This window comes from Balaenoptera ricei, chromosome 14 (assembly GCF_028023285.1).
Source record: "Balaenoptera ricei isolate mBalRic1 chromosome 14, mBalRic1.hap2, whole genome shotgun sequence".
NCBI lineage: Eukaryota > Metazoa > Chordata > Mammalia > Artiodactyla > Balaenopteridae > Balaenoptera > Balaenoptera ricei.
In genome coordinates this window covers 8,747,663-8,760,032 of record NC_082652.1, presented here as the reverse complement: position 1 = coordinate 8,760,032, position 12,370 = coordinate 8,747,663, and the positions used below count along the sequence as shown (strand labels likewise).

The 12,370-nt window shown below is 43.5% G+C and overlaps 1 long non-coding RNA gene across 1 annotated transcript; it reads left to right on the top strand.

Moving 5' to 3' along the window:
• The first annotated feature begins 2,443 nt into the window (after window positions 1–2,443).
• Window positions 2,444–4,418, top strand: LOC132347955 (uncharacterized). The gene is made up of 3 exons (XR_009497316.1): window positions 2,444–2,533; window positions 2,964–3,158; window positions 4,100–4,418. It is a non-coding gene; the product is annotated as an uncharacterized LOC132347955 (long non-coding RNA).
• The last annotated feature ends 7,952 nt before the right edge of the window (window positions 4,419–12,370 follow it).

Here is a 12,370-nt window from a genome sequence, read left to right as displayed (position 1 = left end):
TAAAGGTGACCAGGACCTTGACAATGGGCAGGCCCAGGGAGAGGGTTCCAGCTCCCCTTGCAGGATTTGATTCAGACCAAAGTGACAATGAGGGGGGATCTGGCACATACTCCCCACTGGTTCCTTCCACAGGGATGTCTCAAGGACATCTCCAAACCTTGGGAGATAAAACATAGTATGGGAGATGAAGGTGAAGGTGGGAAGAGTGCCATCTGGGCAGCTCAGAAAGACAGGAGAGAGAGGGAAGTGGGGAGCTTAGTGCTTTAATTAACAGGGACCTAAGACTCTTCTAGAAATAGGTTTGAAAGGATAAAGGGCAGAAAGTTGGTCTCTTCTGGAGAGGACTAATAGTCTCCATGAAGGGACCTCAGGCTTCAGCGAGAGTCTCTCATTGATAGATAAATACGTCGTTGCTTTATGGTCCACTACAGCTTTAGATAAAGCATTCCTGCTTCTCTTCCTTCTATAACCTGTGAGGAAGGCTACCAAAGGGCAGAGAACAGAAACAGCCACCGAGTTCCTGGGCCAAGTCCAGGGCTTCCTGGCCTGTATTCAGAGCCTCAGCTTTTCTCCCCCTCTTGCAATAGTTCTTGGTGTCTTTATGTGAGCTGCTTATTAACCAGAGGATATCAGGGCACTGGGAGGGGAGAGCTGGTGCTGGTTGCCAGTGAGTGTAATTCAGAAGCACAGAATGGGGCAAAGCTGATGTGTGCGGTCTGGGTGACAGAGGATGGAACCAGACTCTGGTCACCACGCTGGAGCATCAGCTTGGAGGGTCCTGTGACCTGTGGGGGCAGCCGGGAGAGCCAGGGGTTCACTACCAACACTGCCTATCCATAGAAGAGTTCCATTTGCCAGGATGAAGGATAATGAATGGCTCTGAAGCAGCTGGATCTATGCTACCTTCCCACAGCAACAAGTGGAGGGAGTTCTTTCAATGCTGTAGGAACTCCTCTACCATCCCCTTTTCCAAAGACACTACTTTTCAATTAAATATGAAAATCCTGGGCATCCTCTCCCCTCTCTTCTGGTAAGCTGCAGCTGACTGTCCTAGTCTACATAAGTACTTCTGATGGGCTTCATCAGCCAGCTGACCTCTTGGGGTCAAACCAAGGAGGCAGAGCCCACCCTGGGCCCTGAGATGGTTCTTGATACTAGAGCACAGAATGGCTTCCTGCTGTGTCTAAAGAAATACAGCTTAGCCAGGCTTCGGTTGGGCTGCAGTGTTAAATGTCTTAGGTTTCAAGTTGGTACCAGCTGCACTGGAGGGAAATGGTTGGGGAAATTCTCCCATTTGGCTTCTTTCCACATGGAGGATGGCTAAAGGAAGAGAGAGCTTAGAGCTGCTGTGCTGGTGCTGATGCCTTAAAAATAATGATATAAACACAGCCACAGAGGTTGGCCTGTGGAGTCCCTGATGGGGACCAGAGAAGAAATGTTGTCCTGACTTACCCTTCAACCCATGCTCTGCAAACATAAATGACCCAGCCCTCATCTATCACCTCTGAAGCTAAACAACTTCCCCAGATGGCCCCATGGAGCATAAATCAAGAGGGCCCTAGCTTCCAAGAAACCTGTACACAATTGCAGCCCTCAGAAATACTTGTTCTCATATTCTTTCTTCCTCTATGTTCAGAATACGGTGCTAGCAAGTCATAATCCCAGATGAATATAGCAGATCATCTTAAGTGTGTTACTCAGTTTCTCTGAGCCTGGATCCTCACCTTTAAATGGGGATCATGTCATGTCTGCCTCATGGGTTTGAGGTGGAAATTAAATGAGATAATTCAAGGAGAGTGCTTAGTTCAGTGCCTTGATGAATGTCAGCTTCTATATCACCATTATTTCATTAGCTGAAGCCCATTCCTAGGTACAAACAAAGAAAACGAACAAACAAATAACAGCAATTCTAATTGTAATCCCAAACAAGAAGGGCTGTGGGCTACAGCCTCAATGATTTCATAACACACAAAGCTTCTGTCTCCTGCTTACTCTCATGCCAAATCTGTGCCAGACCTGGTTATACGTGGTAACCTCGGTGGCCTCCAAGTTGTTTAAATTCTCACAGAGAATCCCAATGGATACTCAGACCTGCTGAAGCCGAGACAAATTCAAACATGCTGGGCTGGCAGTGAAATGTAGGATAAGAAATCATCACAAAGAAAGTTTGTTCACATTCTAAGAGTGCCTGAAGAACCACGGTTTGCACAGAGAGCCCTCCTCTCAGATGGGCAGCTCACAGATTCTTTCCTCTCGTACTTATTCCACAATAGCACATCACACCCCTAACAAACATGTTTTGCTCCCAACTGCACAGGTAAAGACATGATGGCATTTCTGTTTTAAAGCTACTGAATGCCAAAGCCTTTGCTTCTGCTCACGTGTCCTAACCTTCCCTGCCTGGGAATTGGATCTGGGGTAATGGGTGACCCAGCAGGCACAAAGATGACAGATTCCTGCATCATGTAGCAACGCCGGGACAACCTGCGGCATCTGGCCTGGCTGGCAGGCGGGCAGGCTGGGAGAGGCAGCTGTAAGTACACCGACCTTTGTCCCCGTTTGCTCTGGGAGAGGGCGGGCCCTACCAATGCTGCTCTCTTCTTTCTCTCCGTGTCTGCCTGGGACTCCTGCTAATCAAAATGTTCTCCGGGACCTGAGAAAGCCTGACCCTGGTGGGTGGCAAGCAGAGACCTCTTCTGGCAGCCAAAGGGCGCTCTGAACCTCTCTCCAGACACGGCAGGCACGGGGCTCCTAGGCATGTGTACGTTCCTGCTCCCGAAAGAAATCTCTTCCCTTCTGGCTTTTTTCCAACTAGAAGGCTTATCATTAACTAGCCATCTACTCCTTTAGAAAACTGTCTACTCTGGGCACTCCTTCTACAAACCACTAAGGGATCCAAGGGAATATATTAAAGGACAGTGCCCCTGAATTTGAGCTCAGCAGGGTTGCTTTTCTCTTTGCAGGGCTCGTCCTTTGGGGAGGGAAACGCTCCTGTTTCTGCCTTGCTCACTGCCAGTTAAGTGGTTGTTCTGAGGAAACTGTGTGTCCTTTCTTCCAGCAAGGTTCTCCAGTCCTCTGGCTCCACAGGCTGGACGCAAGGAGGGTGATGGAGGCACATGTCTAGTGGGGAGCTAGGGGTAATCTCTGGCTCTTTCATGGTAAATCCTCCCGCTTTTTTCCCTTTCTTTCTTAGTTTCCCTGAATGATGCTGCTGGGGCTTAAGGCAGGTTGAGCCAGAAAACCAATTTTTCTTGAGAAAAGGCTGAGAGTTTTCTCTTTTAAGTAAGAAGTTAGGCCCTGGTTGCCTATTCCCTTCACCTTATGGAGGGCACTACGCCTGCCAGTTCCCTTCCATCTGGCAGGGGAGCCCACAGTCAGAGAGAAGCATCCTTCTCTTTCACAAATAAACAAATCCAATCCATGTGCTAGAGGACTTAGGGTATATTAATAGACAGATATTTTGTTTTCCTATTCTGGTGCTTATCCCCTTCCACTAGTATGAAAGATAAGAGAACACAAAATGTTCTCCACCAGCCACCCTTCTCCCCTCCCCCAGGGAGAAGCAAGCCAGGGGGCATAAGCTATTCTGTTTAAAGCCATCGCTTTAAATGTATGAACTCTGAGAAAACAGACTTAAAGGTTTATATTCCCAAAAAAAAAAAAAAAAAAAAAAGGTTTATATTCCGTCTCTCTTGGCTACTGTTGCTGTTCAGCAAAGAAACTCTATATTGTTTAAACCCTCCAGGCAAACGGGTTGCAAGGCAACCTTCAAACAATAGAAAATACCCCAAACTAAAAATACAGGCTTTAAAGGATAGAAAGCATGGTGGTGTCTTGGGGAAATAATTCCAAAATTGGAGTGAAGGAGAAAGGTGTCAGTTAGGTTGCTTTTATGTCACATCAGCCCATTTGCCTGCTTTCACCCTTAACTGAGTTTCTTATAATCCAGGCATATTGGATTTTTACTCCTGGACTCTTAGTTCTTTCCATGGTCATCAACACCTTTATGGGGGTAGGGGCTCAAAAAGGCTATAATATCAGGCTGCCTCCTGTCCTAAGAAAAGTTACAAAGATTCTTATCAATGTACTTCCCCACTAGCTCCCAGCCCTGACAATGACTGCAACTCCTATTCCTGAGAATCCTTAGAAGCCCAAGAAAGAAGAGGGCTGGGGCCCAGCTTAATCACAAGGGTCCTGTGCCAGGAAGGCAGAGGGTCAGAGTTAGAGAGGAATGTGACGATGGAAAGAAAGGTTAGAGTGATGCACCTGGAAGACAGTCGAAGGACCACAAGCCAAGGAACGCAGGTGGTCTCCAGAAGCTGGAAAAGACAAGCAGCTGCATTCTCCCCAAGAGTCTCCAGGAGGAACGTACCCTTCCCAACACCTTGATTTTAGCCTCATTAGACTTCTGACCTCCAGAAAGGTAAGAAAATACATTTGCGTTGTTTTAAGTTTGTAGTAATTTGTTACAGCAACAATAGGAGACTAATACAGCAACTGAGAACCCAAGGATCTTTTACAAGGACAAGAAGCCTTCTGTTAGTTCTTGGGTCCTCTATACTCTAGTACTGCAGGCAGATGATTGGGAAACCATGGTGTTTCCTTCCTGATGTACTTTACCACAAATGACCAGACCATCGGAGGGCACTGAATCGGGTGGGCTGATTCACTATTATATCTCATGGCTTCCTTTAAACAAACAATCAAATAAACACAAATCAATAAAAAGGCTGCTCTTTTATTTTTACCCACCGACAGGGCAGACTGATCAATCTATTATCCAATAGGCAGACTTGAGTGTCTGGGACATGGTTTTCTCCCATAACTTGTGGCCCCACCCCAACCAGTGTCACTCAGAGGGATCAGACCAGAAAGGGAAAAAACTGGAAGAAAGAAAAATAAACCATTTCTATCGCCCTACTCCAGGTAGCCGGCCAGAAACTATAAGAGAATCTCTTGGACTCCTGTTTGGAAGGAAACACTTAAGAGATTTCAAGGCTCTCTCGTCTTTTGTGAGCAGGTTTGCTTTTTTCCAGACTATTCTCTGATTAAATGTCTTCTAAGGGCTTGCATAGAGAGCCTAGGAAACCCTATCTCAATAAAAAAAGAGAAAAGCACAGGATTCCCCTAGTTCCTTGCCTCCTAGAAGCATAAGCACGGGAAGACCGTAATTTACTCTGTCTCATGACATTTCTAGGAGACAAGAACCTTCGGTCCGGTCCCCATTTTATAATTTGGGACCCTGAGTATTACAGAGAGAGCAGCAACATGGACACAGTCACCCAGCAAGTTAAAACAATTTGCCCAAACCAGAACATAGCTCCCCCGACTCCTAGACTGGCACTGCCCTCGTGTTCTCATGCTTAGTCTCAGGCCCTGGTGAACCAGGTCAGTAGGGCATAGCCTCTGGGTAGGTGGTCTCAGTGGAATGCGGAGATATCAAACCATTAAGCCTGTCATCACAAGGCAAGCTACTGATGCCCCAGGGGAAAGATTTTTCCAGACCAGAATAGAGCTCTGAATTGCTCTGTATGTCTGGTGTGTGTGTGTGCGTGTTTGAGAATTTGGAAGGTAGTCAGGGGTGTGAAACAACTGCCAGGTCAAGGTATCTGCACTCTACCTTACCTTATTTTTTAAGACATATTGTTTTAAAGATTTATTTATTATTTATTTTTGGCGGCGTTAGGTCTTAGTTGCGGAATCTTTGTTGAGGCATGTGGGATCTTTCGTTGCGGCACGCAGGCTTCTCTCTAGTTGTGGCGTGCAGGTTTTCTCTTCTCTATTTGTGGCGTGTGGGCTCCAGGGCATGTGGGCTCTGTAGTTGTGGTGCGCGGGTTCTAGAGCGCGTGGGCTCTGTAGTTTGCGGCAGGCAGGCTCTCTAGTTGAGGCGTGCGAACTCAGTAGTTGTGGCATGCGGGCTTAGTTGCCCCGCATCATGTGGGATCCTAGTTCCCCAACCAGGGATGGAACCCACGTCCCGTGCATTGTAAGGCGGATTCTTTACCACTGGACAGCCAGGGAAGTCCCTACCTTACCTTAGTAAACCCATGAAGAGCTTTCATTTTTCTTTTTCTACCATCAAAACAAATCTTTTTCTAGCTTCTCTCTCATTTATCCCTCCTCCTCTCTCTCCTTCTACCATTCTTCTGAGAGCCTGAAATCTGACTTTAGGAGCAAAACTAATAGATTCCCCAAACTCACTGCAAGGGGATCGTGCTGGCTTGTACTGAATAGCGGCTTTGGCTTCAGAGCCAGAACTACCAATGCCCACAGCTCGGCATGAAATGCTGACAAGTTCTGCACTTGCTCCACCACTTCTACTGCCCTTTCACACACAGGGGGCTTTGCAGAGCCACCTTCATTTCCTGCCACCTACATTTTGTGACTCTCAAAGACTATGAAAGGGTGCCCCTCTCTTTTCTTTAAGGTATAAAGAAAGGAGAATGGAATGACTTGGTTTAACGCTACACTATTTTAAAAGTGTAGCAGGCTCCTAATGGGGTTGTCATGTAAAAGTGGACGTAAAAATTAAGCTGATGTTGCCAGGTGCCTTCCCTAAGGGCCCAGAGTGGGCCCACAACATGGATCCTGTGTCATGTGAGGCAGAGGGCAGAAAATGGCAGCTGACAAAGGTAAAGTCAATGACCCTCAGTGTCTGAGTGGAGGAAGGTGACAAAACAACACCATGGGGGGCCAAAGATGTCAAGACAAGATGAAAGGAAGGACTGGTGGGACATGGCACTTGGCAAGACGGGTAGTGCTTTTTATTTACTTATTTTATTTCATTTCATTTTATTTTTTTGGCCACGCCACGTGGCTTGTGGGACCCTAGATCCCCAACCAGGGATCAAACTTGAGCCCTCGGCAGTGAAAGTGTGGAGTCCTACGACTGGACCACCAGGGAATTCCCTGGTTAGTGATTTTTAAAATCTGAGCTTAGGGCTTCCCTGGTGGCGCAGTGGTTGAGAATCCGCCTGCCAATGCAGGTGACACGGGTTCGAGCCCTGGTCGGGGAAGATCCCACATGCCACGGAACAACTAAGCCCGTGTGCCACAACTACTGAGCCTGCGCTCTAGAGCCTGCGAGCCACAACTACTGAGCCAGCGTGCTGCAACTACTGAAGCCCCACGTCTAGAGCCCGTGCTCTGCAACAGGAGAAGCCACCGCAATGAGAAGCCCACGCACTGCAACGAAGAGTAGCCCCCACTTGCCGCAACTAGAGAAAGCCCATGTGCAGCAATGAAGACCCAGCGCAGCCAAAAATAAATTAAAAAAAAAAAAAAAAAAAAAAAGAATCCGCCTGCCAAGGCAGGGGACACAGGTTCAAGCCCTGGTCTGGGAAGATCCCACATGCCGCAGAGCAACTAAGCCCGTGAGCCACAATTACTGAGCCTGCGCTCTAGAGCCTGTGCTCTGCAACAAGAGAAGCCACCACAATGAGAAGCCTGCGCACCGCAAAGAAGAGTAGCCCCCGCTTGCCGTAACTAGAGAAAGCCCTTGCACAACAACAAAGACCCAACAGAGCCAAAGAAAAATAAGATAAATTAAAAAAAAAATCTGAGCTTAAATTAACAGATGCAGTTTTGAGTTTGATTAACTAACCCTCAACTTTGTATTAGTCCTAAACTAAAAATAATCAATGCCCCCGAATCTCCTTGCCTTATGCTAGAAATATGCACACACGGGGATGATAGGTGAGGAGAAGTGGGACAGGATGACTGGGACCCAGGGCTAAGGATCAGATGGGAACCAGAACCTCTTTATAAGGTTAACCCTGAGAAGTCCAAAAGTAAACTGTCATAGTTATGATCAACTGATTTGCAATAAGGGTGCTAAGACAATTCAATGGGGAAAATAATAGTCTTTCAACAAATGGTGCTGAGACAAATGGATATCCACATGCAAAATAACGAAGTTGAATAGGAGAAAATATTTGTAAGTCATATGTCTGAAAAGGGACTTGTATTTAGAATAAAGAACTCCTACAACTCAACAATAAAAAGACAAATAACCCAATTAAAAAATGGACGAAGGATCTGAATAGATATTTTGTGAAAGAAGATATGCAAATGGCCAATAAATATATGAAAATTAGCCATCAGGGTAATGCTTACAAAACCACAATGAAATACTATTTCATACTTACTAAGTTGGCTATAATAAAGAAGATGGATGGTAACAATATCCTTTTTTCCAGCATCCTTGGTGAGGATGTGTAGAAATTAGAACCTTCACACTTTGCTGGTAGGAATGTAAAAAATGGTGCAGTGAAAAAGTTTTTGAAAAAGTTTTGCAGTTCCACAAAAAGTTAAACATAGACTTACCGTATAACTCAGCAATTCTACTCCAAGGTAAATGCCCAAGAGAGCTGAAAACATGTCTATACAAAAACTTGTATATGAATGTTCATAATACTGTTATTTGTAATAACCAAAAAGTGGAAATAACCTAAGTGTTCGCCAACTTATGACTGGATAAACAAAATGTGGTATAGCCATATGATGGAGTATTATTCAGTCATAAAAAGTTAATGAAGTAGAAAGGAAATTCTGACAAATGCTACGACATGAATGATAAGGTTATTGAGGATATTATGCTAAGTGGAACAAACCAGTCAAGAAAGGATACTGTATGATTCAACTTATATGAGGTTCCTGAGGAGTCAAATTCATAGAGACAAAATACAATGGTGGTTGCAGAGGCTGGGAGAAGGAAAATGGGGAATTCCTGTTTTATGTGAATAGAGTTCAGTTTTATAAGATGAAGAGAATTCTGGAGATTGGTTGTAGAACCAATGTAGATGTATTTAAAATATTGAAATGTACATTTAAAGATGGTTAAGGGAATTCCCTGGTGGTCGAGTGGTTAGGACTTGGTGCTTTCGCTGCCATGGGCCCAGATTCAATTCCTGGTCGGGGAACTAAGAGCCCGAAAGCTGTGTGGTGCAGCACCCCCCCACCCCCCAAAAAAGGTTAAGATGGTAAATTTTATGTTATGTGTATTTTCCCACAATAAAAAAAAAAAGTAATGAAGTCTAATGATACATACTACGACATGGATGGCCTTGAAAACGTTATGCTAAGGGAAAGAAGCCAGACACAAAAGACCACATATTGTATGGTTCCATTTATATGAAATTTCAGAATAGGCAAATCTATAGAGCTAGAAAGTAGATTAGTGGTTTTCTCAGGCTGGGGGGTCTGGGGGAAATGGGCAGTGACTGCTAATAGGTACATGGTTTCTTTTCAGGGTAGTGAGATGTTCCCATAGTGAATGTAGTAATGGTTGCACAACTCTGGTAATATACTGAAAATCAATGAATTTTTGAATGGGTGAATTGTATGGTATGTAAATTATATCTCAATAAAGCTGTTAAAAAATTAAGGTAAGAAGACTGAAAATGAATGAACTGCTTCTTTTTAAAAATTATTATTGTTAGGTTCTGTGATCTAACAATGTCTACAGTTGACGACTGCTTTCCCTTAATGAACTGTAGGAACATAAGGCTGTGCTATGACAGAACAGGGGAGGAGTGCTATTCACGAACAGGAATACAGCTAACTCAATTGAAGAAGTGAGAAAAAATGTCTGCAGGCTTGAAAGAAAAAAAATAACCCAGCAGCAGATATTTTTAGAAGATACTTCAAAAAAAGTTGTAATAGGTCAAATACATTTCTAGAAAAACAAAGCAACTAAAAACCTTCAATACAAGAGGCTTGCAAAAGGTCTTTAAGGTTTTTCTCAAACTAAGTCCTGCATTGTTTAATCACTTTATAACCACTTTTGATTTCTTGACAAGATAATTTGGAAGTTCAGATGTGCATTTCAACTTGCTTCTCATCATTCTGTACTTGATCATGCTCTGGGACATTAACATAGATAATACCTGCAAAGATGTTTAAGAGTAGAATAGACTGTACCATAAAAATGACATTAAAAAGGACAGCGGGGCTCCCCTGGTGGTGCGGTGGTTGAGAATCTGCCTGCCAATGCAGGGGACACGGGTTCGAGCCCTGGTCTGGGAAGATCCCACATGCCGCGGAGCAACTAGGCCCGTGAGCCACAACTACTGAGCCTGCGCGTCTGGAGCCTGTGCTCCGCAACAAGAGAGGCCGCGATAGTGAGAGGCCCGCGCACCGCGATGAAGAGTGGCCCCCGCTTGCTACAACTAGAGAAAGCCCTCGCACAGAAACGAAGACCCAACACAGCCATACATACATACATACATACATACATAAAAAGAATGTAAGCAGACAAGAATAGCATTAAAAAAAAAAAAAAAAAAAAAAGGACAGCGGTCTGCCTTAAACAGGAAGGAAATCCTGTCACATGGTACATACAGCATGGAAGAACCTTGAGGACATTATGCTAAGTGAAGCAAGCCAGTCATAAAAAGATAAATACTATATGATTCCACTTATATGAGGACCCTAGAGTAGTCAAATTCAGAGACAGAAAGTAGAATGGTGGTTGCCAAGGTCTGGGGAAGGGGGATGGGGAGTTAGTGTTTAATGGGTATAGAGTTTCAGTTTGTTCTGGAGATCTATTGTGCAACAATGTGAATATTCTGAACCATACACTTAAAGATGGTTACCATGGTAAATTTTAGGTTATGTATTTTTCACCATAATTTAAAAAGTTTAAAAAGGACAGTGTTGAGTTACAAGCCTTAATAAAAATTTCATTTTTATTGTATTAAGGTATGACTGACATGGAAAGAATTTTCAAATTTGATAAACTTGCTGGCTTGTGTTTATCTTTACTTTTTACTCCTGCTGTAGTATAATGAAAACAGATCACTTGGTTTAATTTTGTGATTATTTTTACTTCCTGGTTCCTGCCTGATTATGCAATGCTTTTGGTTACAAATAGAAAAAAAGAAAAGTTTATGTGCTAGTCTATTATTTTTGCATCTTTTATGGCATTACATTAAAGAGGACTGGACTGAGAAATATTTCTACTTATATAAGTTTTTATACAGATTTATTTCTAAATAAATTGAAATTTTGGGGCCTTGGCCACTAAGTAAGGCATCTTCCAAGGTCTATGAGCTGATGCTACTTTATATTTCCAAGTGTATTCTTATTTTAACTGGTTTTACAATACACTAGCTTCCTCTTTCAACAAACTTAAAAGGTCACAGAATCTATCTTGAGTAATACACAAAATATTTCATAGATTTTTTGATTTCATCATATTAACTCTAAAATGTAACCACTGCCTGGAAGTGTCTGTGACAATTTGATACAAGATAAGCCAAAAAGGACAGATGTTCATTACAATCATGTACAATGGGTCACTCTGAGAACAGCTACTAACTATTCTATACTTATACTATGTGCATTCCTGAGTTACCGTCTCTGCTTTTAGACAATCATACATATGCATTTTTTTCATACATATGCATTTCTAAGTGTGTTAAAGGCATGACAACATTCTTTTTTTTTTTTTAATAAATTTATTTATTTTATTTTTTTTGACTGCGTTGGGTCTTCGTTGCTGCGCTTGGGCTTTCTCTAGTTGTGGTGAGCGGTTTCTCAACGCTGCAGTGCGTGTGCTACTCATTGCGGTGGTTTCTCCCGTTGCAGAGCATGGGCTCTAGGCGTGCGGGCCTCAGCAGTTGTGGCGCACGGGCCTAGCCCCTCCGCGGCACGTGGGATCCTCCTGGACCAGGGATCGAACCCGGGTCCCCTGCATTGGCAGGCGGACTCCCAACCACTGTGCCACCAGGGAAGTCCCAACATTCATTTTCTATAAACTTTATCCTAAGCTTGATGAGTGTTCTAGTATTAGATTTATATAACATACTTTTGAATAGTGAGAATGAAGCAGTGGTTAAGATGTCAAAGTCTCCAGGATATACTGGAGATTATTTCTAATTACAGAGCTATATTATATTTACTTTATTCTCTATCTGGTTAATCAAGATCATATTCGGGCAGTTGCTACAGTAAGCCCTACCCGAATGGTGACTGTAAGTAGCTCAGTAAAAATAATGAGAAGACAATCAGCTTGGAGAGGGGTCCCAGTCTTACCTACCACCTTCATACATAACCTTATTTGATCCTTTCAACCATTCTTTGAAGTTGTCAGAGAAAGAAACTGAGGTCCAAAGCAATTAAGTGATTTACTCAAGGTCACACTCTATTACTTTCATTCATTCATTATTCATTTAACTAATTAAATGAATTCATTCATTTATTAATCAGTATTAACTGATCAAAGTTGCTTATGTGCAAGTAGGCACAGGAAATACAACTGTGAACAGAAACCAATTCCGCATTCCATGCTCTTACAGTCCAAAAGGAGAATCAGATAAGGATATGGATGATTACCATACAGGACTTGTATCTTTAAATGGCTGACCCT